General features: G+C 40.9%; 1 protein-coding gene across 24 annotated transcripts in view; it reads right to left on the bottom strand.

Moving 5' to 3' along the window:
- The window catches only part of ANKRD6 (ankyrin repeat domain 6), a 260,264-nt gene extending 236,157 nt beyond the window's left edge, over positions 1-24,107 (bottom strand). For 22 of the 24 annotated variants that reach the window (XM_060283471.2, XM_060283470.2, XM_060283467.1 and 19 more), the window contains exon 1: positions 23,924-24,106. The gene's annotated coding sequence lies outside the window, so the exon portion shown is untranslated. Of the gene's footprint in view, positions 1-22,782; positions 22,803-23,923 lie in introns of those variants that run through there. The other 2 variants (XM_060283474.1, XM_060283451.2) reach the window with 2 other exon arrangements.
- Between the last annotated feature and the right edge of the window lie 924 nt (positions 24,108-25,031).

Raw genomic sequence — 25,031 nt, 5'->3', positions numbered from 1 at the left:
ATTTTGTGTTTACTTTCTTTTGCCTTTATTATGGTTTTGCCACATACGTATATAACCACAAGCCATATGTCATTTAGTTTTATTTTTCAATTTGTAAAACTGATATCATATTGTATTAATTCGTCGGTGGTTTCCCCCCAATATTATGTTTCCTCTCTAGAGAATTTGAACAGCTTCTAAGACAAGACCTTCATATACTCTACAATTTTGCACACAGACCCTCCAATTGCCTTTTAGTCTTAAACATGAACACAAAACCAAAGACCACCAGACATTCAAGGAAAGCTTCCAAAATGAAAAGGAGGGACCACAGTAAACAAGAAGAAATAACCCTGGAGTAAACTGAGATAATTCTGGTAACTGACAAGAACTTAAGGGACTTCCCTGGCGGTCTGGCAGTTAAGACTCCAGTATTCCACTGCAGATGGGGGTGGGTTCAATGCCTGGTAGGGGAACTAAGATTCCACATGCTGTGCTGTGTGGCCAAAAAAAAAGATAAGAACTTAAAAAAAAAAAAAACTTGCATTAGTATCCTCAGAGATTAATGAAAGTATTATAGAACAAGTTAAAATGAAAAAAATGATCAGAGAACCAAAGAGATTTCTTGGAAATAAAAATGTTATTGACAAATTTTTTTTTTATTCAATAGAAGGAACGAAAGTAAGTTTTCAAAATCTCCCACAGGGCTTCCGTGGTGGCGCAGTGGTTGAGAGTCCGCCTGCCGATGCAGGGGACACGGGTTCGTGCCCCGGTCCGGGAAGATCCCACATGCCGCGGAGCGGCTGGGTCCGTGAGCCATGGCCGCTGAGCCTGCGCGTCCGGAGCCTGTGCTCCGCAACAGGAGGGGCCACGACAGTGAGAGGCCCGTGTACCGCAAAAAAAAAAAAAAAAAAAAAAAAAAAAAATCTCCCAGGAAATAGAACCAAAAGACAGAGGCAGAAATAGAGACAGAAAAGTTAGGCAGAAAGAGAGGCTCAATTCAATAGGTCTTCTGCATATCAGAAGTTTTAAAAGAGAAAACAGAGTAAGAGGACAGGAGAATTATCAAAGAAATGATAGAATAAAATTTCCCAGAAGTGAAGGGCATGAATCTCTATATTGAATGGGACAACGAATGAAAAAAACCAACCACATCAAGTGGTTGACGTTTCAGAATTATCCAAATTCCCTACATGGAGAAGAAAAGATCATTTTAAGAAGAGGATAAGAATCCTTTTCTTTTTCTCTTCTTCCTCACCACTCTGGAATGGGTTTGACAATGTATAACATAACCATTTGCAGAGGTGCAAAAGCAGGCAGCCAATCAATTACACTAAAAGCTCCAGACCATCTTAGAAGTAAACAAGGCATGATTTATTGCTAATGTTAAGCAGTGGGATTTGGTGAGTTTACAAAGCACTAAAATAAAATTAGAAGCTACAGCTATAAATAAAAGCTAGTCTTGGAAGGGATCATTGTTCTTCACTTTACTAGTCCTGTTTCCCACAAGCTGAAAGACCTTATGCTGAGCATAATATTTTGTGAAGCCGGAAATTAAATTCCCACCAGGAAGATACTGAAAACTAAAAACTGATCTTGGTGGTCAATGAACAGAGTGCCTATGTACTTTTCTGTGTTTTAAAATGTCTCTAAAAATAAATAAAAGGCTCAAATAACAAGAGATCAGTTGAAACAGAAAGTCTGTTATAGGAATTGCCCAAAGACAATCTTTTACTGCCTTATCCAACAGTCCTTATTTTGTCTCTAAAACAAAATGCTACATATGAAAGACAGAACACAGACTTGTGAAGCCCACTCCAATCAGGACTTGCAAGTATTGGTTTTTCATAGGCAATCTAGTCATCATGATGAGTCCTCGTGGTTCCACGCCCTACATGTGCTCTTAGCCTTTACCAGGTACTCACTTCACTCCAGGTCTTTACCCCGTAGCACAGAGACATCTTTGTTCCTAAGGCAGACAGATAGAAGCCAACAGGGAGCTTGTATTATGTATCTAGAAAGAACTGTTCATTATTCACCCATCTCTGCCACAAATAAATTTCAATACCCTTGACTCTGCAAAACAGCCTGATCCCAAATGAACACAAACTCTGCAAACTTCTTTCACTACATTTTTGAAACTAGCAACCAGTCACTTCTAATGAGCCTGTGGAGTGAGGGAGAATACAAATATATTAGTTTTTAGTTATTTTTTTATGATATGAATTGTAGGAAACTCAGTGTGACAACTACTCAATTTATGAGACAAACTTCCAGGAGTGTAAAGATTCAATAACATCATTTCTAATACTCTATTCACAAGAGTTCGGATTGGATACTACACTCATTTCTGCAGCTGTGTGAAGTCCTATCAAACTATAACACATTAAGGGGCTTAAACTCATCATATTTTACTAATGTTCCTAATTTTCCTTTATGAATGAACCCAAAACATCTTTATTTAACCAACGATACTGAGTTATGAGTGAATGTGGGCAACTAAAAAAATTTAAATCCTATGTGGTATTTATACAATGGAATATGACTCAGCAATAAAAAAGAATGAAATAATACCATTTGTAGCAACATGGATGGACCTACAGATTATCATATTAGGTGAAGTAAGTCAGACAAAGAAAGACAAATATACGATGTCACTTATATATGGAATCTTAAAAAATGACACAAATGAACTTATTTACAAAACAGAAATAGACTCACAGACATAGAAAACAAACTTATGGTTACCAAAGGGGATAGCAGGGGTCGGGCGGGGGGTGGAGATAAATTAGGATCTTGGGATTAACATACACACTACTATATATAAAATAGGTAAACAACAAGGACTTACTGCATAGCACAGGGAACTATACTCAATACCTTATCTCGTAATAACCTATAACGGAAAAGAATCTGAAAAAGAATATGTGTGCGCGTGAATGTGTGTGTGTGTGTGTGTGTATATAACTGAATCATTTTGCTGTACACTTGAAACTAATACAACATTGTAAATTACCTATGCTTCAATAAAAAATGTTAATCCTAAATTATTAGCATCAGCTTTATATCGGACATAAGTTGATTTAACATAAAGCCATGAATCTCATACTTTATACTGCTAAATCACTTAGGTAACTATATATCTTCCTACGGACAGCACAGAATAAATATTGTTGCACAAGTTTACAACCTGTCATAAGAAACTTCATCTCACACCAATTCCGTTCTGTCCCATCAACTAATATACCCTCCATACTACTCGTGTTCACCCCTGTTCAACTTGCTTCCCCTCCTTCATATATCCTTCCTGCTCCATAGCACATGCTCTTCTGTCATTTCCAGTAACGTCTCCTACTTCACATAAAGGCATATGTGATATCTGAAGCTGTTGATTCCACCATTTAAGACCAGTATCTCGGGTGGGGCGGATGAATTGGGAGATTGGGATTGACATATATACACTACTATGTATTAAACAGATAACTATTGAGAACCTACTGAATAGCACAGGGAACTCTACTCAGTGCTCTGTGGTTACCTAAATGGGAAGGAAATCTAAAAAAAGAGGGGATATATGTTTACGTATAACTGATTCACTTTGCTGTACAGTAGAAACTAACATAAAATTGTAAAGCAACTATACTCCAATTAAAACAAAACAAAACAAAAGACCAGTATCTCAGATGAATGACCAAGCCAAAGAAAAATCTACTAATAGGTAAGTGTATGTATTTGGATTAATATAATGGTTTTAGTCAGACATAGAGACTGATCATAAAGAATTACCTCGAAAACTCTTAAAAATATTAACTCATTAAGTGTGAGGTAGAAAGTTTGCATTTAATAATGTTTAACTTTGACGACATGCCTGTAAGATAAGCAGCATTTGAAGGCAGAGACTTACAAACAGGTTTCCCAAAAGTACGACACTTTTTACCCATCCAGTTTATAGCAGCCAGTCCCCAAGATGGCTCCCAATAATCCGTACCTCCTATCTTCATGCCTTTGTGGAGTCCCCTTCTACAGTGAATCAAGACTGGATCTCTGTGACCAACAGAACATGGTGAAAATGACAATGCATTGCAGCTTCTGTCTTGACCTCTTGGATTACTCACTCAGGTCAGCTGCCATGCCATAAGGACAGTCAAGCAGCCATGTAGAAAGGAACTGAGGCCTCCCACCAGCAGCCGTCCCCAATGTGCCAGCCAAGTGAGCACGCCATCTTAAAGTAGATGACTCCTGCCCCAGTCAAACTTTCCAATGACTGTAGCCCCAGTTAAATCTGTCTGCAATCTTACTGAAAGACCAGAGTCAGAAATTCTCAGCTGAGTTACTCTCTAATTCCTGACTGACAGATTTTGAGAGATAATAAATAATTATTGCTGTTTTAAGTGGCCAAGTTTTGGGGTGATTTGTTATATACCCTTAGTAACTGGAACATAATTTTACCCAACATAATCCAGGCCTAATTTTCAATGTTGTCCTTCATGAATGATCCTAACTCTTTAATGAAAAGTTTGTGATTATGGCTTATGTTTTATATAACCAGTGGTCAAGAAGCCCAGCTATTTTGATATGTAAGTAGTAAAGAAAAGAAAGGAATAGAATATGTGATGGGCTGAATTGTGTCCCTCAAAATTTCATGACTATATTTGGAGACGTGGCCTTTAAAGAGATAATCAAGTTAAAATAAGGCCATTAAGGTAGGCCCTAATCCAACAGTACTAGTGTCTTATAAGAAGGGAAAGAGAAACCAGGAGTTCACATTCACAGAGAAAAGACCATGTGAAGACACAACAAGGAGGTGGCCATCTGCAAGCCAAAGAAAGAGGCCTTAGGAGAAACCAAATCAGCTAACATCTTTTTTTTTTAAATTAAAAAAAAATTTTTTTTTGAAGTATAGTTGATTTACAATGTTGTGTTAATTTCTGCTGTACAGCAAAGTGACTCAGTTATATATATATATTAGAATATATATATATTCTTTTCCATTACGGTTTATCATAGGGTACTGAATATAGTTCTCTGTGCTATAAAGTAGGACTTTGTTGTTTATCAAATCTGCTAACACCTTGATCTGAGATTTTCCAGCCTCCAGAACTGTGAGAAAATAAATTTCTGTTGTTTAAGCCACCCAGTCTGTGGTACTTTGTTACAGCAGCCCTGGAAAACTAATACAGAGGGGAAACCCATAGATTAAAAAAAAAAAAAGACTTAGAAGACATAACAAAAACATTTTATGGAACAACACTAAACCATAGTGTCCAGACCTACAAGAAAGTGATTACTAGAGCAAATAATACAGGCAGCCTTCACTTTACATGGTTATAATGTGCACAATTTCAGGTCCCACAGTTTAAATTACACCAACAACATGGCTCAAATCTCACTTACCATGGTGAATTAACTTTCAGAAACTGCATGAGGTACAAACTTCACTAACAGCACTCCAGTCTACAAATCACTATGTAATTAATAGATGAGTATCATGATCAGTGACCAATCATGTCACATCTTCCCAAATCTGTCAGTGATTGGTCACTCATTTGTTACTCAGTTCACACAGACAGCAAACCATGTATCTGTGTTGTCTTCTTGTCTGCCAGTGAAAAACCCACATAATAGCTTACCAAAATAAACAATTAAAATAGGTAATTAGCCAACAAAGAAGAAAGTGCAGCAAAGAAATCAAAAGTGGTAACACTGGAAGTGAAATTTGAATGGAACAGGATGGAGTCACAGAAGAAATGTTTGACTGTGGGAAAGATGATGCGCTACCACCCGAAGCCTCTAGATGTGCAGCCAGAGGAATTCAATGAAGGGAACTGATCGCCATAAATGATGAAAGTGTGGAGATGAAAAGAATGAAGAAATGACGCTGCAAAAAGTCCACATTAAAGGAACTCCTGCAGATACTTCACAACACTGAAAACGCAAAGGATAAAATGTTGGAAACTGATCCAAACTTCTACAGGAGTATGAAAGTTCATCAAGGCATAGAAAAGATGCTTGTTGAAGATGCAGACTAGTATATATAGGAAGGATAAACAACAAGATCCTATTGTATAGCACAGGGAACTATATTCAATATCCTGTGATAAACCAGAATGGAAAAGAATATGAAAAAGAATGTATATATATGTATAACTGAATCACTTTGCTGTACAGCAGAAATTCACATGACATTGTAAATCAAGTATACTTCAACAGAATAAATTTTGAAGAGAAAAGATGCTTGTTCTGTATCATAAATTATAGTATGGGAAAAGGCAAACCAAACTACTCTTGATAAGATTTTACAAAGAAATAAAAGTCTAATTCTCAATGTTGCTAATGTTTTAAATTATTGCATACTAAATTTTAGTATTTTTTCATTTCCCTCTACAATTACAACAGACAGTAAAAGAGTTTTTAATGTTCTGGCCAAACATTTAAAGGTCTCAGAACAATCGCAATTTCTCCCACTGATTATTAAGATAGCCTATCAGGATTTCAACATTTCTTTATAGTACCACAGTGCCATGTAAGGCAAGGACTGCCTGTAGTTAATTTGGAGGGAGAGAGAGAGTTATGATTGAGATGCAACCCAAGGAGGGGCTTCTGGGGTGACTGGCAAAGTTCGATTTCCTGACTGGTGTGGCTGTTATAAGGGTATTTGGCTTATAATAATTTGTTAAGCTAAACAATTTTTCTGGGCCTCAAATCCATGGGGGCAGGGGACTAGTCAGTGAGGACCCGTCTGAAACATGAGTCCAGTGGTCACCTTTCTAAGAGAAAAGAAAAGGAAAGCCACAGAAGTAAGAAGGTGACTCGGCAGAGGGCACAAAGGCTGCTGTCAGACATGAAATTGGAACCCAAGCCTCCTGGCAGCCAAGTCACACTCTTCTCTTTAAAGCCTGCCAGTCTCCCACGAAACAGACTTCTCCTGAAGGGCATCTGTATTGTGCAAGAGAGGTCATTCAGCCAGGTTTGAATGTAGAGGCCTGGGGTTTTAAGATACATTACCTAATGCTAATAAGAAAGAAAAAGACAAATATGTAGGGAGGCCAAGAGAGAGTCACTAACCTTACAATTTTTTTTTCCTAAATTATTTTTCAGGTAGAGAGATTAGGCTTTGCAGAGAAGAGTAAAACAATTTGGCCTCCCTGATCCTAGGGCAACAATATACTCAAACTTAATGAATGCCATTTATTCTGTGGGGCTGAGACAGCGCTGCTGTGGATTTATGGTATCTGGTTAGATTACAATCAATACTTGGTCTTTCCTTTTATTTTTTTATTATTTTTAATTTTTAAAAATTAAAAAAAATTATTTTATATTGGAGTATAGTTGATTAACAATGATGTTAATGATGATTTTATAGTTACAGCAAAGTGATTCAGTTATACCCATAGAGGTATCCAATCTTCTTGATTTTTCATTTTAGATTTAGTACTATAACACAGAATTTTTCCCTTCACTTAAATACCCTAATAGCCTCTGACATTGCTTTTTTCATACAAAATCCAGGACCTCCCTGGCGGTCGAGTTGTTAAGACTCCGCGATTCCACTGCAGGGACCACGGGTTCTTTCCCTGGTTGGGGAACTAAAGATCCTGCATGCTGTGTGACACGGCCAAAAAGAAAAAAGAAAAAAGTCCATCATAGCTTCTGTCTGTTTACTGATTTGGGGAATATGTTTTCTCTCCACTATATACACAGCTTTCATTAACACTAACAAGAAGCACGCCTTGTACACCTGAGACATTAACATCCATCCTATTTAGTTGGCTGGTAAATTCAAAGCAAATACTACGTCTCTTAAGATTTACTCTCTTGCCCTCAAAGTTAATGTCTCTGACATTAAGGGAATTCCAAAGGCTGGGGAGAGAAGGACATAATAAGAAACAGCACGGAAGTCTTGGGGCAAAATCTGGTACAATATTTCATGTTCTACTTTTAGACACAAAAACATGGTCACTTTTAACACAGTCAATTATAAGCACGGTGTTAGTGTTCTTGAGTCTTTAAATACCAAGAGAAGAATATAAATTTGTGAATTTAGGATTTAAAAGGACAGAAATGCACTGAGCATCAAGACAATTAGTTTTTGGTATATCAAAATAATCCGTTTTTAAAGACAGAAGCCTTATTTTTTTCAAAATGGCCTTTTCTCAAGGGTTTAGTAATAGGAAGGAAAGAAATTCTGGTGTCTAGAGATAAATTAGATCTGTTGCATATTTTGCAGGGAAGAAAAGGAATGATCTAAAGCTATCATTTTAATAAAAATAGAAGATGGATGTTTATTTAGCAACCTCTGGAGAACATGTTCCCTGATGGTATTCCTAACTTCCCAGCAATGCTGGGCTCCCTTAAATGAATGATTAGTAATTCTAATCATATATTAAATATCCTGGGTCTAAGGGAACTCATTATTGAAAGGAATCCTTTGATAATCTTACATAGGATTCTTTAAATCCTTATTAGCATATGCTTTTGAAATCAGTTTCCCAAGACATCGCCCAACAGGAAGGTATCTAATTAGCTGTTAAGTCCTTCATTGGATGATAAAGTGTTTACTTTACTTACATTTCAGAGTACAAAATACCCTGGCTTACATCCAATCAAACACCCAGGTTTATTTCAGCAGGGCAGCAAAGACGGAAATGTTTAAAGGCCCCTGAACCTCAATTTTAACACTGCTTTTAAACAGCAACACAGCTCCACTCGTAGTAAGTACTGAAAGGGTGAGGTTCTTTGATTCTTCCTTCAAGTTTTTATTTCTCTGGTTTTTGTTTTTGGACTTTTTTTTTTGCGGTGGGGGGGGGGTCTCACTTTTTTCCATATTGTATTAAAACCCAACAGGTGCCAGGAGATTTTGCCATTATTCATTACTGGCTTTGCAGCTCTTTACTCAGTTTTTGAATAGCAAATGGAGGAAAACAAAGGCTTCAGTGAGCAAACCGTTCATTAAGTATCACATAACCTAGGGTAATACATTCTGGAGATTAAGGAAATTACAAACCATTAAATCAGCATCCGTTCTTAAAGCACCTATAAAGCACCTGGACTTAGGTTCTTCCTCGCATGGTAACTTCTTCTGCTATTAACTTTTACCTTGATTTTTAAAAAGAGACAGCTACCCCAGGGCTATACTGCTAATTTTAGCTTTAATTTGTTCCCTCTTAGCATCAAGAGGCATACAGAGCTGCAACGTAAACCAATCACTTTCTCTGAAGCCCCAGTTCCAACTTCCCTATCATTATTTCTATTTGAAAGCAAAGCAGCAGATGGCTGTATAGGTGCAGTCAGGCAGTCAATGATTTGATTTATACGATAAGCCCACTGCCGGGTCTCTCTGCACATGTTCAGAATGCTGATGACTAACGCCGCTGGGCAGTCCCCTTTTGGTTCCAAGCTCTCCTATATAGTAGGCAAGGCTTCAATCCTGGCTGTGTCAAGAAGCATATCTGGAGCTGTCAGAGAAACTATTTCTAGGGACCCAAAGACAAGTTGCCACAAGGGTCTGAGTTACTTGAAGTCCAGGCCACCTGCATCAGAATCTGGGGTGCCTGTTACAAGTGCATCTTCCCAGACCTGATGAATCAGGACCTAGGGAATTAGGGTGGGCATCTTTGAATTTTAATAGAGTCCCCAGATGATTCTTATACATGGCAAATTGGAAATGGATTGGTCTAAGGAAGCCTACTGGAAGACAGACTGGCAGATAGCTAACTAGAAGATCAACTGAGTAACTTGCCCAAGATCACTTAAAGTCTACTTTAACTACCTCGATAGGTAGGTTTTATTAGCCTCACTATGATGGCGAACTGTGGGCCAGAGATTAAGTAAATCCTAAGTAGGAGCAGAGTTACCGCAAACCAAGTTATACTAATTTTAAGGGTTTAAGGGTCTAGTGAAAGGGTTAGCAAACTTTCCATAAAGGGATACTAAATAAATACATGAGGTGTTGTGGGCCATATGGTCTCTGTGACAGTTACTCAACTCTGCCAGTATAGTGTGAAAGCAACCATAGGCGGTATGTAAATCAATGAGTATGGCTGTGTTCTAACAAAACTTTACAAAACAGGCAGTGGGCTAGACTTGGCCCATGGCTATAATTTGCTGACCTTTGGTCTAGTGCATCTTTAATTCCAACATGGGCACCATAAAATGTAACTTTAAAAGAAATAAATTAGGACTTGAAAGATGGTAAATATTCATTATTGGGACCTCTTCCTTAGGTGGAACAGCCCAGTCTCAACTAGTAATGGGTGAATGAAACACTACTACAGGCTGACCTCGAAGACATTGTGGATTTGGTTCCAGACCACTGCAATAAAGTGAATACTGCAATAAGCAAGTCATACGAGTGTCTTGGTTTCCCAGTGCATATAAAAGTTATATTTACACTACAATGTAGTCTATTTAGTGTGTAATAGCATTATGTCTTAAAAATGTACATACCTTAATTTTAAAATATTTTATTGCCAAAATATGCTTACCATTGTCCGAGCCTTCAGTGAGTCATAATCTTTTTGCAATAGTAACATCAAAGATCACTGAACACAGATCATCATAACAAATATACTAATAATGAAAAAGGTTGAAATATTGCAAGAATTACCAAAACGTGACACAGAGACACAAAGTGAGCAAATGCCATTGGAAAAATGGTGTCGATGGACTTGCTCAATACAGGGTGGCCACAAACCTTCAATTTGTGAAAAACACAGTATCTATGAAGCACAATAAAGCAAAGCACAGTAAAGCGAAGAGCAATAAAACAAGATATGCCTGTATAGTTAGTGTAACTACTAAAGTTGTGGACCACTTTCTCCATGACTCCAGCCACGTACTGGGATCCTTCACACTCGATATTCTCCATTTCTAGCTGTCGGATGCTGAATATAGCCAAATGGCACCCTCCTAGGCACAAAATGGCTTCAAGCAAATGAGATAAACAGATCCAAATCTTACAACATTAATTTCCCTTAGGAGTAAATAAGTAGGGCTTCCCTGGCAGTGCCATGGTTAAGAATCCACCTGCCAGTGCAGGGGACACGGGTTCGAGCCCTGGTCCAGGAGGATCCCACATGCCATGGAACAACTAAGCCTGTGTGCCACAACTACTGAGCCTGTGCCCTAGAGCCCACGAGCCACAGCTACTGAGCCCGCGCACCTAGAGCCTGTGCTCTGCGACAAGAGAAGCCACCGCAACGAGAAGCCGGCACCACAACGAAGAGTAGACTTCGCTCACCACAACTAGAGAAAGCCCGCACGCAGCAACAAAGACCCAACGCAGCCAAAAATAAATATTTTTTTTTAAAAAATTAAGATCTTTAAAGAGCAAATAAAAGTGACACATACATTTATGATTGTGTAATACATCCCATGGTGAAGACTGCTTTTGTTTTTTTTTTTTTTTGAAGAAGAAAATTTTCATACTTGCCTATTGCCAGCAGCTGGAACTAGTTTATTTTTGGGTTTCTTTTTTTTGTTTTTTGGGGTTTTTTTGTGGTACGCGGGCCTCTCACTGTTGTGGCCTCTCCCATTGCGGAGCACAGGCTCCGGACGCACAGGCTCAGCGGCCATGGCTCACGGGCCCAGCAGCTCCGCGGCATGTGGGATCTTCCCGGACCAGGGCACGAACCTGTGTCCCCTGCATCGGCAGGTGGACTCTCAACCACTGCGCCACCAGGGAAGCCCTGGAAGTAGTTTTAAATTACTACGAGAATGAACCCAATAAGATATGCATATTCTTGTTCTTTGCTAATGTTCCATCTTTCTCAAATGTACAATTCTCTAGGGGGTTGGGTGACTGAATAAATAAAATATACTTCATTCCCTAATAAATGTATAAAACTAGATGGCTTAATCCCATTTTTATTTACTCAACAATTATGACAAAATTGTTTCCCATATGAAGGTCTCATCCACACTTTACACTACAAAGACATAACACTTGCTGTTTGGAACGTGAGAAATAAATAATATGAAGGCAGTTACACTGAACTGACCGGTTAAAAGACTAGCATATTAATATAAAAGATGGCTACTTATCCACCAAAGAGTTCTGTTCCCCTTCTGAAGTAAATGATTATTGGGAATTCCCTGGTGGTCCAGTGACCAGGACTCAGTGGCCCTGGGTTCCATCCGTGATCAAACTAAGATCCCGGAATCTGCATGTGCAGCCAAAAAATAAAAAATTAAATAAATTAAGTAAATGATTATTGCTCAGAAGCAGCTGTCTGGCCAGGCGCTATATTTCCCAGTCCCCATAAATTGAGGTGGGGCTCTGAACTGCTTCTGGCCAATGGAATGTGAGCAGAAGTGATGTTTTCACTTGCTGGTGAGGGTAGTTAATCTGGTTGTGTTTTTCATACTCTCTTCCCCTTGTAGGGACATGAGAAACCACATGTTGAAAATGATGGTATAACGGGATGGAAGGAGCCTTTATCTCAGAGTCACTTGCAGAAGAGCTAACCAGGAGAGCTGCTCAACCAGGAATAACCTATTTGGACTTCAGGTGAGCTGGAAATAAACTTTTACTGGATTAAGCTACTGAGATTTGAGGTGGATAAATGAGTCAAGTCATAATTTACTGAAGGGTTTCTAAGATGAATGCAAGTATTGAAGAATCACATGTATAAGAAAAACCTGAAAGTTACAGTTTTTCCCATTTATGCAATCCATTCATATGAGTTAAAAACCAGTCTGAATGACTAGAGAGTTCTATTTATAAATAAATTCTGATACTAACATCTTTTATAACAATACATCATTGCAATAGCTCACCTAAATCACTGGATACTCCACAAGGTAGAATGTGTTGTATGATATATTTATAATACATTTAAAACATAAAGTGTAAGCCAGAAGACAATCTGAAAATAAATTTGCATTCCCCAAGGCAGAATCTACTGAACTTCAGTCATTCAGGACCACTTCATGAGTTTTCCAGAGCTGTATCTCAAGTATTATTTTCTTCCTATTTTTCTGGAGCCTAAAGAGGTTAGGGACAGAAATGGCAGTTGTGAGGCTGAGTCCTGCACACACTCTAGTTCCACATCTGCCCACTAGGGACTCCAAGATAGTTTGCTGTGGGGCTCCTCTGGCCCTTGAGGAATGGATCCTGGAGTTTGTAGGATATAGGAGAGAATGGCGGGAGGCTCTGAGGGAAATGAATTGTTCAGGCTTCTCTCAGGTTTAAACAGAAAGAAAGCCTCTGGAGGCTGGTAAGGGGAAAGATATACCAGAAAACTGAAAGGGGCTAAGACACCCAAGTGAAAGAGCCTGTTATGCAGTGGGTAGAGCTCGGTAAACAACATTTTCTTGCATTGCTTACTAACCATTTTTGGGTTAGGGAACCATGTGAGAATATAACAAAAGCTATGGAATGTCTTCCCTCTCATATATACAAATGAACATTCACTTAAATACTTACACCTAAATTCTGGGAGCTCTTAGAGCATCTGTAGCCCATCAATGAACCTCACGTTAAGAATCCCTATTTCAAAGTAAGTCAGACAGAGAAAGACAAATACCATATTTATATGATTATATGTGGAATCTAAAAAAGGAGTACAAATGAACTTACCTACAAAACAGAAATAGAGTTACAGATGTAGAAAGCAAACTTATGGGGACTTTCCTGGTGGTCCAGTGGCTAAGACTCCGTGCTCCCAGTGCAGGGGGGCCTGGGTTCAATCCCTGGTCAGGGAACTATATCCCACATGCCACAACTAAGAGTTCGTGTGCCGCAACTAAGACCCAGCACAGTCAAATAAATAAATAAATATTAAATAAATAAATAATATAATGCCTTTTAAAAAAAAAGAAAAAAAACTTATGTTACCGGGGGTAAGGGGGGGAGGGATAGACTGGAAAATTGGAATTGACATATACACACTACTATATATAAAATAGATAACTAATAAGGACCTACTATATAGCACAGGCAACTCTACTCAGTACTCTGTAATGGCCTATATGGGAATAGAATCTAAAAAAGAGTGGATATGTGTATATGTATAACTGATTCACCTTGCTGTACACCTGAAACTAACATAACATTGTAAATCAACTATACTCTAATAAAATTTTTTTTAAAAAATCAAGCATGTTTTCAGAAACATCAAAACAACAACAACAACAAAAAGAATCCCTATTTTAGTAGGAGATTTCATAGCTGCTCCTCAGGTTGATATAGGAACCTACTAATAAATAATGCAGGTTCTTCCCTATACAAGAGAGAACACAGCTCTTTCTCGCATCTCTTCTCCTATGACTGGGGATAAGGAGGAAGAGGAAACAGAGGTAATATCACTCCTTGGCCTTTCTGGCCATCTGCACTGCTCTTAACCTCTAGGCCTTGGTACAGTCCAGCAGTGGGGCCCCATCAATGGGATTTTTTTTTTAATTACTTTTTTAAACTTTATTTTGAAACAACATTAGTCTCACATAGAAGTTGCAAAAATAGTCCATGAACCTCAAAGGTATTAAGAGTAAGTAAAATAAGCCAGTCACAAAAGAACAAATATTGTATGATTCCACTTACAGGAGGCATCTAGAATCAAACTGACAGAGAAAGAAAGTAGAAGAGTGGTTACCAGGGGCCTGGGGGAGATGGGATTGGGAAGTTATCGTTTAACGGGTACAGAGTTTCAGTTTAGGATGATGAAAAAGCTCTGGAGACTGACAGTGGTGATGGTTACAAAACAATGTGAATGTGATTAATGCCACTGAACTGCATACTTAAAAAATTACTGAAATGGTAAATTTTATGTTGTGTATATTTTATCACAATAAAAAATAATACAGAGAGTTCCTGTGTACCCTATCTCTCAATGGTAATATCTTACATAACCATAGTACAATTATCAAAACAAGGAAACTGGCACTGGTATAATACTATTAAGTAAACTTACAGAACTTATTTGGATTTCACTTTTTCCATGGGCTCACAGTGTTTGTGTGTGTGTGTGTGTGCGCGCGCGTGTGTGTGCGCGTGTATGTGTGTGTGTAGTTCTATGAATTTTATCACATTCATGGATTCATGTAACTACCACCACAGTCAGAGTACAAAACTGTTTCAAATCCCCATTTTACAGACTAGGAAACTGAGGCATAATGAGGTTAAGTAAACCGTCAAAAATGTTACAACCAGGTCTTCCCCGGTGGTACAGTGGTTGAGAATCCGCCTGCCGATGCAGGGGACACGGGTTCGTGCCCCAGTCCGGGAGGATCCTACATGCCGCGGAGCGTCTAGGCCGGTGAGCCATGGCCGCTGAACCTGCACGTCCGGAGCCTGCGCTCCACAACAGTGAGAGGCCCGCGTACCGCAAAAAAAAAAAAAAAACAAGTCTGCTCTTTGGTACTTGAATATTTTATACTACATATGGCATAATATAAAACATTATATAGTGCATCTCAACATTCTACCTAAATTGGGTCAAATTCAGAAATTCAGCTGAGACTTACAGTTCACTTGGTATTTTCTAGATAGAAAGTAAGTTTAAAAGCTAACACTAGGGACTTCCCTGGTGGTGCAGTGGTAAAGAATCCACCTGCCAATGCAGGGGACATGGGTTCGAGCCCTGGTCTGGGAAGATCCCACATTCTGTGGAACAACTAAGCCAGTGTGCCACAACTACTGAGCCTGCGCTCTAGAGCCTGCGAGCCACAACTACTGAGCCCGCATGCCACAACTACTGAAGCCCACGCGCCTAGACCCCATGCTCCGCAACAAGAGAAGCCACTGCAATGAGAAGCCCGCACACCACAACGAAGACCCAACGCAGCCAAAAATAACTTAATTAATTTAAAAACAAAAAACTGGCATAAGACATGTTATCCCTTCCAAAGAAAGAGAAATAACTTTTCGTTTCGTGAAAAATCTGAACTGAAAATTTCCAAGTCAAATTGTTCATGATTTATTTTCATCCTCAATAATAAATTCAAATCACTACCATCTAACCATAATAAAATAGGTTCATCTCAGGCTTCCCTGGCAGCGCAGTGGTTAAGAATCTGCCTGCCAGTGCAGGGGACACGTGTTCAAGCCCTGGTCCAGGAAGATCCCACATGCCACGGAGCAACTAAGCCCACGCGCCACAACTACTGAGTCTGCACTCTAGAGCCTGCGAGCCATAACTACTGAGCCCGCGTGCTACAACTACTGAAGCCTGCGTGCCTAGAGCCCATGCTCCGTGACAAGAGAAGCCACCGCAATGAGAAGCTCACACACTGCAACGAAGAGTAGTCCCCGCTCGCCGCAACTAGAGGAAGCCCGTGCGCAGCAACAAAGACCCAACACAGCCAAATATAAATAAATAAAAAATAAATAAATTTTTTTAAAAAATAGGTCCAATCTCATGTCATTACATTTTCACCTCTCATTAAGCAAATATTTTAGTTACTCGAACATCTAAATAGTTCTATTACGGGAACAAAGTATTTTTTTAGTACATTTGATTAATAATGAATTTTCTTGTGTAATTTTTTAAACTTTTTAACTAATTTATTTTTCTGATTATAAACTAAATATATGTTCATTGTAAGAAGACTTAAAATTTCCATAAAGATGCAGAGAGGCAAAAACACCCATGCTCCTAAAACTCACCACCTAGAGGCAATCTCCTAGTATATCAGATTCCCCTGGGACTTTCCTAGAGTTAGAATAAAATGCTGACATTTTTAAAAACTGAAAACTCTAATTTACTGAAAAAAGAATATAAATTTTCTGACCTTGGAATCAGGTTTTAGAATAAGATGGTACTTTGGGTTTATATTCTAAAATGTGAATACACGCATACATAGTCTGAAAGGACTCTACACAGTAAGCTATTGATGTTCATAATAAAAGGAAGTCATCAGGTTACATGAGGTTAACAATCTCATTAGCTCTCTTTGGCTCACAGACCATCAGGCTGATTCAAGGGCACCGATCTTTAGAAGTGAGGGAAAAAAAGAGTGTTGCTTTTACACTGTGAATATGAATGATTTCACAAAACCATACCTTTTAAAAAATAATATTTTGGTCTAGTCCTCTTAGTGAAGAGAAAACTGAGGCTCTGAGATATTTTCTAGAGCTCCACCGCAAGCTGGTGGCCAGGACTACACTACGTTTCCTAATGTCCATCCAATGTCCTTCCATCCCCCTCAAGGACCCCGGACGTGCCCCTCCATCCAACCCAACAAGACGATGGAGAACAGGGTTCCTAGAGCTAATGTGGAAAAGGTCACAACCTTGAAAGAACTAAGTTCTGTTTTCACCTCTTATCTACTTAATATCTGTAAGGAAAACTGACCTTATTCTTTTGTATTTATTCCTTTTACAAACATTTCTCAAAGCATATGTCCTTTACAAAAACAAAAATAAACCAAAAAAAAAAAAAAGCCTTGCTGATTCCTGTTTAGCTATTAATATTAGTTTACTTCGAACTACCTCTCCATTCTTAGTTACTATCTGCTGATATCTATCTCCATTAAATTCACCTTTTTTTATTTTTTTATAAATTCATTTATTTATTTAATTTTTGGCTGCATTGGGTCTTTGTTGCTGCATGCAGGCTTTCTCTAGTTGCGGCGAGCGGGGGCTACTCTTCGTTGTGGTGTGAGGCCTTCTCATTGCAGTGGCTCCTCTTGTTGCGGAGCACGGGCTCTAGGCGCGCAGGATTCAGTAGTTGTGGCGCACAGGCTTAGCTGCTCCGCGGCATGTGGAATCTTCCCAACCCAGGGCTCGAACCCATGTCTCCTGCATTGCCAGGCGGATTCTTAACCACTGCGCCACCAGGGAAGTCCCAAATCCACCTTTTTTTAAAGAATGCTTTTTACTATCATGGACAGAAATATTTCCCATAATCTCCATTCTGGAACTGAAGACAAATCAGTGATGTAGATGAAATTAAGTCCATTCAGCTACCAATAAACTCCCAAATTTAAATTAAATCTTTTCCTCCTTACATACCCTTTCCTAGTTTTACATGAAGATATTAAGAGTCAAGCAGTTCCCAGATGGTCAACAGACACATGAAAAGATGCCAATATTGCTAATCATCAGGGAGATGCAAATCAAAACCACAATGAGACATCACCTCACACCTGTCAGCATGACTATCATCAAAAAGAACACAAATAACAAATGCTGGAGAGGGTGTGGAGAAAAAGGAACCGTCTTGCATTGTTGGTGGGAATGAAAACTGGTGCAGCCACTATGGAAGACAATATGGAGGTTTCTCAAAAAGCTAAATATAGAACTACCACGTGACCCAGCAATTCCACTCCTGGGTAAATATCTGAAAAAAACAAAAACACTAACTCGAAAAGATACATGCACCCCTGTGTTCACAGCAGCATTATTTACAATTGCCGAGATATGGAAGCAACCTAAGTGTCCATCAACAGATGAATGGACAGGATTTCCCTGGTGGCGCAGTGGTTGAGAACCCGCCTGCCAATGCAGGGGACACGGGTTCGAGCCCTGTCCAGGAAGATCCCACATGCCACAGAGCAACTAAGCCCGTGTGCCACAACTACTAAGCCTGTGCTCTAGAGCCCGCGTGCCACAACTACTGAGCCAGCGTGCCTAGAGCCCGTGCTCTGCAACAAGAGAAGCCACCGCAATGAGAAGCCCGCGCACTGCAATGAAGAGTAGCCCCCCCGCTCGCCACAACTAGAGAAAGCCTGCACGCAGCAACAAAGACCCAACACAGTCCAAAATAAATAAATAAATGTATTAATAAAAACAGATGAATGGATAAAGATGTGGTATATATATACATAAACACATAGGAATATTATTCAGCCATAAAAAAGAATGAATTTTGCCATTTAAAGCAACATGGATGGACTTGGAGGGCATTATGCTAAGTGAAATAAGTCAGACAGAGAAAGACAAATACTGTATGGCATCACTAATATGTGGAATCTAAAAAATACAACAAACTAGTGAATACAAAAAAAAAAAGAAGAAGACTCACAGATACAGAGAACAAACTAATGGTTACCAGTGGGAAGAGGGAGGGAGGAGGGGCAGTATAGCGGTAGGGGACTAAGAGATACAAACTATTAGGTATAAAATAAGCTACAAGAACATATTGTACAACATAGAGAATATAGCCAATATTTTATAATAACTAAAAATGGATTACAGCCTTTAAGAAAAAGAGTCAAGCATTTTGCAAAGCACTTTGTGCCTAATATCAGATTCTAATAGTTAAACGGATGCTCAAACTTTCTGACTCTCAATTTTCTTTTAATTAAGAGTTGCAGACAAAAAGTAGAAAGCAATTCATTCTAATCCACATTTTATTATCTACAATGCAGTTTTCTACTTTATACCCTAAAACCATAAGGCGTTGAGTATTATCTATAAAAATATTGAATTACCATGTTGTATACCTGAAACTAATATAATATTGTTAAGTCAGTTATACTTTAGAAAAAAAAGATGTTGAGTGTTAAATATAATCAGCTTAACCCAAGGCAAGATATGAAATTCTTATTTTTTAAGAAAGGAGCAATATGTTAAGTAAAAATAATGCTGATAATTTATAGATGGGCGTGAAATGGAAAAAATGGAATTATCAGTTCAGAAGAATCAAATACTTTCTCCCACACAAACATATATCCAAATTTTATAGAAGGAGAAGAAAACCCTCAACATTATAAACCAAAACAAACAGAAAAAAATTTTACGTCAATTTGGAAGCATCGCCTATGGTTCTGTATAGGCTTCCCAATGATAACTGACTGAAGAAAGCAACAATAAGAATCTACAACTCTGCTAGGGAAACATCACTACTGAGTGTATTCTCACAAATTGTTAAAATATCACCTGGTCCTAGCTTACGCTTGGGATCTGGGCAAGGAATAGGACAAGGGAGGAAAGGTCTATGTTACCTAAAAGGCACCGTGACAGCCATCTGTGACATCGCTATCCAAGTCAACCTTTCCTTGGAGGATTAACAAGTACCACTTATTGATAGGAATTATCATGGGATGCTCTACAATTTAATAAAAACTGTTTAATCTGAAAAGATTATCTGCTCTCTGTGCCAAAAGTATATACGGAAATTAAATCCTACTTGAAACAGTTCTTGGCCTGTAACCTACATCCAAACTTCCCAAGACTTTGTCTTATGACAAAGTTCAGGCTCAATCCAATCAGTTATGACCTCCTCCCCAAACCAGGGCACATGGTGGCAAATGAAAATGAGTATTCCAAGGATGGTCTGAAAAATCAAAGTGTCACAATGGTACACCAGAGTTTTCTGTTTGAAAATGATAAATCATCCTATAATGTGAACTAATTACCTCATAGTTTATTTGCTAAGGTTGAGATTTCAAGCACTGGCTATTCTTAAATAGGGGCAATGACATACACCTATTACTGGACATTCATTTAGTACTATTTAACAATCATTAAAACAGCTACCATTTCTTGAGACTCCATTATATTTCAGGGCTTTGGTAGATGGTTTTACATGCGTTATCTAGTTTAATCCTCTGAATGACCCTTATAAGGAAGGCTCTAGCCACTCCATTTTACGCAGAGGAGAAAACCGAGATGTAGCCCACTGTACCCAGAAGCTTAACCTGGGGCTACTTCAGGCAGCACCTTCCTTAGTAACTGATCTCTCTTGGGAAGGGGGTTTTGCCTTAGACCAACAATTCCCCAACTGTGCGCCAAGGCACTCAGGAGCTGCAGAAAATGCACAGGGGAAACGTAGGATTTTTGAAAATTTCAAGGGAAACACAGTGTACTCAATGTGCTGGACACTGAACTTACAGACTGGAGGAGTCCACAGCTTCAACATCAGATCCCATTACATTCCTATCAATGACATCATATCTCTGCAAAGCTTGGGTTTTCAGTGGTTGCTGTGATAAAAAGCAAGTGCTGCAGAAAAATTAACGTGGGACAGGAAATGAGATTGGGATCCAATCTGATCCCAAAGTTTGTGTGTGCAGCACACACACACACACATCCTCTTTGTAGCTGTGGTTATTTAAGAATGATATAAATTTTTTTCTCTCAGTTTATGTGCATTCTTTTTTTTTCAAACAGCTTTTGTATGTTGTTAGGATATAAATACTTATTACGTTATTTCAACCTAACTACTACTAACTACCTAAATCTAGGGACACTGAAAAAATTACTTAGATACTAAGGGGGCCATGAACCAAGTTTAGGAATCTTTGCCTTAACCAAGAAATGTCAGAATGTGTAAGATTCACAGAGGAGACCTGTGATTCAGCCCAAAGGAATAACTTAAGGTCCCTAACACAAATATCATAACCAGAAAAAGAAGAATTTAGGTTAAAACCGTTTTTAAAGGTCACTCTCAGCAGGCTTAATCCTTCAAATCCCATACAATGTCCCCTGGAAAACTGGTATTTTTTTTAAACACTTCTAAAACACATGCACACTAATTACTGTTTTTCCACTTCTTAGAGACTCAAGCAAAGCTTTCAAAATTATAGCCTCCAAGCTATGTTGAAAGAGACTGGCCCTCCCCGACACAGACAGAACACACCCGCAGAACCTGTGCCAAAGGAAACTGGGGGCAGACCCTGACAGCCAGCCTGCCCGTCCCAGCACTTTGATACTTTCAGCTTTCTGTGGTTTGCATCTTACTCTCAATATCCTGCTTTTACGTTCTACAGGAATGCTCCAGGTTATTGTGGAAAGGCTTGTTTGGAAACTTCCCTTCCACAGAGTTTTTCATGTAAGATATTAAGGTGAAAAGCAAGGGGAAAATAAACACAAAATCCAGACTATCAGTTCCTTGGGGAGAGAGAGAGAAGTAAGTGGAATGCCACAGGGAGGAGTGCTCGGGCCTGCAAGGTTCTGAGGATGCCCTGGTTCTTCAGCTGGGTGATGGGTACCCGGGTGTGCCTTGTGTTCTTCTTCTTTAATTTGTACCTCTCCGTTTGATACTTTCTGAATGTATGATATAGGCCACAGTGGCAGCACCAGAATTTCAATATGCGAGGGCCTTGGGAGTTGAAAGAGTACTTCGTCTCTAAGCAGAGTTGGATCACAAGCCGTCTGCTTTCACTTGGATTATATGCTTATCTGGAGGGGCTCTGGAGAGGCTGATGAGTTTGAGTGGGAAGCTAAGGTTAATTTTTGGTGCCACCACCGAACAAGGAGTCAACAAATTAGCATTTTGTTATCACCCTTGGTTTATACCTCCCAACAACATGCAACCAGTTGTTTTCTGGGCTCTTACTCCTTTACACCCTTCTTCCACTCTCCCCATCTCATTTAGGACCTAGAGAGCAGAAAACTCTTCCAATTTTAATTTATATCCCTAATCAAAAAAAAATTCTTCATTTACCAGATACTAAGCACCTGCTAGGGATGAGGAAAGCTAAATATGCATAGTCCAGCACCTACTACAGCAGAACAACAGGTTGCTATTGCCATTTTAAGGATGGGAAACTACGTCAGAGACCATCAGTACACTGTGGGACCACCGTGGACCCAGGGGTGTTTGTGTCACTGCCCAAGTGCTTCCCACTTCCATTGGCCTAACAGACATTAGCTCAATGTGAATGAATATCACCATCCAACAGACTCACGAAAAGGATGCCCAACCTTCAAGAGCGCTCTGCCAAGCTTTTCACTTGCATCATTTCACTTAATTTCTACAACCGTACCCCCAAGCTATGTGTCATACACCTAGTTTACAATTCTAAAAACTGAGGTTTAAAGAAGTGGGTCTTCCGATGTCACACACCTAACAAGTGGCATCAAGACTCAATCTCATGACCCCAAAGGGGATCTCTCAACCACCACTTAAACCATCTCACCATGCTTTAGGGAAAACATTCTTTTTTTTTTTTTCTTTTTGGTCTGTGTTGTGTCTTCGTTGCTGCACGCAGGCTTTCTCTAGTTGCAGCGAGCAGGGGCTGCTCTTCTTTCCAGCGTGCAGACTTCTCACCGCGGTGGCTTCTCTTGTTGCGGAGCACGCAGGCTTCGGTAGTTGTGGCTCACGGGCTCTAGAGCGCAGGCTCAGTAGTTGTGGCACACGGGCTTAGTTGCTCTGCGACATCTGGGATCTTCCTGGAGCAGGGCTCGAACCCGTGTCCCCTGCATTGGCAGGTGGATTCTTAACTACTGCGCCACCAGGTAAGCCCCGGGAAAACATTCTTGACCCGCTCTAGGAAACGGACGCTCCTCTAGGGTCACAAATAAGACTCCACTTCCCCTCCCGCCCCTCAAATCTACCGGAAGCACCACACCGAAATTTCCAAGACAAGTGTCCGGGAGCTGATGTCTGAACTCAAACCAAACAATGTGCTCGCTCCCTTGAGCCCGGGGAGATGCCACTTGCTAACTCTTTACAGAGCTTAAGTCCAGCCAGAGCGGACCTCCCCGGGGTAGGGCAGCCCCACGGTCCGGCGCCTGCAGCCCTCTGTGGTCCTCGAAGGGGTGAGGGAAGGGGTCAGGCTGCTGTCGCGTCCGAGCCGAGCCCGGTCACTCGGAGGCCGGCCCGCAGGCCCAGGGACGGCGGGGGACGCTGGCCACCAGACGGGACCCTCCCTTACGCCCGAAGACGGCCGGCCTCCGCACCCGGTCTGGGACCCCCGCCCCGCCCCCCACTTTCTACAAACTCTTTGAGCTCACTGGAGAAAGAGGAGGGGGACGAGCAAAGACGAGAAAGTTCTCTGCCTCCTCCCACCAAAGTTCTATATTCTAGGGAAGCAACTGAAGGAAAGAGACAAGGGAGGTGCCCCAGGAAGGACCCCCCCTCCCACGCCGGCTTCCCCAGAGGCCGCAGAAAAAGGGGCAACGCGCTCTGTCTGGGACTCCTCCCCAAACAGACAGCGACCTGGGGGCGCTCCCACCCGCGACACGGTCCTCCCGGGATGAGAAACCCCCCGAGAGTAGGGGACGCCTGTCCTGGGATGAAGAGGGGTCTCGAAGGGACCCGGCGAGAGCACACGGTACCTTTCTCTCCGCGCCGCTGGGACCGACGCCGGCGACAGCGTGGGGGGCGAGGGGAGACGATGGGCACGGGCTCCCGCTGGCTCCGGCGGGCCCTGGGCCTCGGCGCCGCCCAGCGCCGCCGCCTCCTGCCGCCGCTCGCCGGTCTGCGCTCCCCGCTCCCGCAGGTTACCTGTGGCCGAGCCGCCGCGCCCGCCGCCCGCTCGGCGCCGCGCCCCGCCCCGCCCCGCCGCGCCCGCGCTCCTAGGCTGGGGCCGCAGCGCCCCGCAGCGGCCGGTCAGGGCACGGCAGCGGCCCGAGGGGAGGTGGGGCCTCCAGGGCCCTCGGGCCGGCCTTGGCCTGCAGCCAGCTCCCTGCTGGGCCGCTGCCGCTTCCGCGCCCTCCTGAGAGCCATCCTTATAAAGAGGGAGAGGAGCGGCGGATGCAGTTGGGTGAGGTTTTCCTGGCAGGGGTTGCCAGGAGGTTTGTAGGAGGGAGAGGGGATTCGGGTGGAGAAACCATCCCTCAACCTGTGGCCAAGTGTGTATTTCAATATGTTCGTAGTTCACTTAACCGGGATGTCTCAGAAGCTGAACAACAATGATGAATGATCCAGGCTCATTAGAAAGCTGGAGAAAAGAAAGGAAGCCTTTATTCCAAAAAGCTTGTCTGCTAATAGCTTGTCGGAAGCATCCCATACGAAACGGGCAAAAGCATTGAACGTTCCTGCCTCCTATATTCAAATCACACTTTACATACCATTAACTCGGTCTGGTTTTGTCTGTTTTTCACAGTCACTACTTCAGTATCTAGAAGAGTTCCCTGAACATAGCGAACACTCAGTAAGTTATTGTTGAATGAATGTATGAGTAGGACCTCATTCAACCTTTTGAAGAAGCGCGACAGGTATCTGCTCTCTGAACACAGAGAGCTGGAGAGGGAGGTGGGGAAACGTAGAATGGAGTTTCGGTCTTCCCTGAGCTTATTTTGAACCGGATTTTTCTTATCCCCTCTGAAATAGGCCTGGTTTCCAGGGAAAAAGAAACATGATGATCTCTTACTTTTTCTTAAGATATTTGTCTCCCTCTCTCCTTCAGGGAACATTAAGCAGGAGAAATCCAAACAGCCCTAT

Source organism: Globicephala melas, chromosome 14, assembly GCF_963455315.2.
Source record: "Globicephala melas chromosome 14, mGloMel1.2, whole genome shotgun sequence".
NCBI lineage: Eukaryota > Metazoa > Chordata > Mammalia > Artiodactyla > Delphinidae > Globicephala > Globicephala melas.
This window is presented reverse-complemented; position numbering and strand designations above follow the sequence as displayed.